Source organism: Schistocerca americana, chromosome 1, assembly GCF_021461395.2.
Source record: "Schistocerca americana isolate TAMUIC-IGC-003095 chromosome 1, iqSchAmer2.1, whole genome shotgun sequence".
NCBI classification, from domain to species: Eukaryota; Metazoa; Arthropoda; class Insecta; order Orthoptera; family Acrididae; genus Schistocerca; species Schistocerca americana.
Window position 1 is genome coordinate 860,260,580 of NC_060119.1, and position 2,492 is coordinate 860,263,071.

General features: G+C 45.4%; 1 non-coding gene across 1 annotated transcript; it reads left to right on the top strand.

Moving 5' to 3' along the window:
- The first annotated feature begins 2,067 nt into the window (after positions 1 to 2,067).
- Trnas-cga lies at positions 2,068 to 2,142 on the top strand. The gene has a single exon. It is a non-coding gene; the product is annotated as a tRNA-Ser (tRNA).
- Positions 2,143 to 2,492: the final 350 nt, after the last annotated feature.

Sequence of the window (2,492 nt, forward strand, 5' to 3'; positions counted from 1 at the left end):
TTTTATGCGCTACACGGTAATATTTCTGCGGATTTATTCGAAATCTGTGCATAAAGGTTTTTTTACTATGTAGCAGATGGTCTTCCATGTACGTAATTATGTGTAGTACTCGTTCCTTTACTACGTTTCACTGGAGATGGGACTTATTATTCCCTGTCCGACAAGGATGATGAGCTTCATGTCTCGACATCTATTTCAATATCAGTTTCACTTATTAAGTATGTATCGTCATCATTGTACTCCTCATGTACACTCTCCGTTCAGCCGAGGGTATACATCACATATTCCACTGATTCATATTGCAGAAACGTTAATGTTTTGTCTGCCACTTCTTTCTCACTCTGAGAAATTCCTTGTGTTCCTTTCTGACCAAATATCAACTTCGGCAATTTTTTTGTTGTTGATATAATGCGATGCTTACTTTGTTTATCGTTGCCATTGCTCTGTTCCGTATCAACACCACTGGCTCTGTGGCACTGTAGTGAGCTGCTCGTCGACCAAGCAGTTCAACTACGCTACGCAGCTTTACGTTGTGCTCACCATTGGATACCTCCTGTCCCGTCCTCTGTTGTCACTAGCAGCCAGTATTGTCACTGCATGATAGACAATACTGGGGCGTCGAATGCCGTAAACATCGTTGGTCTTTTGCGACCTCGCACTCAAGGGGCTCGTCATTAGCTTACAGATCAGCGACAAAGGATAAGCTTGCACAGAATGCAAATGAGCTCGTGTGGGAGGCCAGAGCGTTTGCCAGACGGTGTGTTGTAACACGCATTAATTCACAATTTACCGGCACACCTTAGAAGTCTGCCGCTACAATGTGCGTTGCAACACCAGGAAGGTGAGCTCACGTGAACACTCACACTGCGGCAGTAAATACTTTTCACATATCTGACGAAAGATGTGAAAAGTCACTAACGATCAAGGCAATTTGCAGAAAACTTGCCATCCTTGCATGTCGAACTACTGGTGCAGGAAGCATCTTTGCTAATACCATTGGTGGGCAAATGCTTCGCATCAGATTCGTAAGCGCTGACTTTTAAGAATAGACTGGGGTCTCTCAGTCTAACCAGTTCGGCCCGTATAGTTAACTTTAATGTGGTATCTCTTTTTACAAAGATCCCTATCGCACATTCCTTGGCTCTAATTGGGAATAAGTTTCAGGTGGACATAACTACATTGTTTCAGCAATGCTCTTTCCTCAACCTATTTTATATTCATGCAAGAACATTTTGAACAGACTGACGATGTCGCCATGGGCAGCCCTCTGCTTCCCTTGGTGGTGAATCTGCTTCTGAAGAACTTCGAGAAAACAGCACTTGAATCACCTGCCCTTTAACCAAATGTATTTTGAAGATATGTGGACGATACTTTCATAGTGTGGCCTCACGGAGAAAATAAATTAACGGAGCTCCCTCATCAACCCAACTCCATTCGTAACAACATTCGGTTCACTTTGAAATTAGATAAAGGTGGTTGCCTGCCTTTCTTGGATGATCTGGTTAGACGGAATAATGATAACCCTCTGGGGCAGTCATTTTATCGTAAGACTACTCATGTTCAAATGGCTCAAATGGCTCTGAGCACTATGGGACTTAACATCTATGGTCATCAGTCCCCTAGAACTTAGAACTACTTAAACCTAACTAACCTAAGGACATCACACAACACCCAGCCATCACGAGGCAGAGAAAATCCCTGACCCCGCCGGGAATCGAACCCGGGAACCCGGGCGTGGGAAGCGAGAACGCTACCGCACGACCACGAGATGCGGGCACTACTCATGTTGATTTATATTTACAAGCGTCGACATGAATGAGATTTTGACTCTGCAGCGGAGTGTGAGCTGATATGAAACTTCCTGGCAGATTAAAACTGTGTGCCGGACCGAGACTCGAATTCGGGACCCTTGCCTTTCGCGGGCAAGCGCTCTACCAACTGAGCTACCCAAGCACGACTCACGCCCCGTCCTCACAGCAAAGATTCGCAGGAGAGCTTCTGTAAAGTTCGGAAGGTAGGAGACGAGGTACTGGCAGAAGTAAAGCTGTGAGGAGGGGGCGTGAGTCGTGCTTGGGTAGCTCAGTTGGTAGAGCGCTTGCCCTCGAATGGCAAGGGTCCCGAGTTCGAGTCTCGGTCCGGCACACAGTTTTAATCTGCCAGGAAGTTTCAAGCGTCGATATGTTATCACCCAGCGCAACTATAAGCATGGTTAAAACACTGGTACAGAGTGCTCACACAGTCTCCGTTCTATGTAGTTTGTCTAAAGAGCTCGCCCACCTAAAGACAGTGTTCAGGGAAAATGGATATTCTACCCGGCAGATTAACAGAACACTGCCAATTAAATCCAAGAACTATGAAGCGGATAAAAAGAAAAACACGCAGGCAAAATCTTCAGTTTTTCTTTCTTTTGTGCGCAACGTTTCGTTTAACACAGCAAGAATCCCTCGTAAATTCCAGGTGAAAGTGGTTTTCCGTCCACCATCTAAGATTGC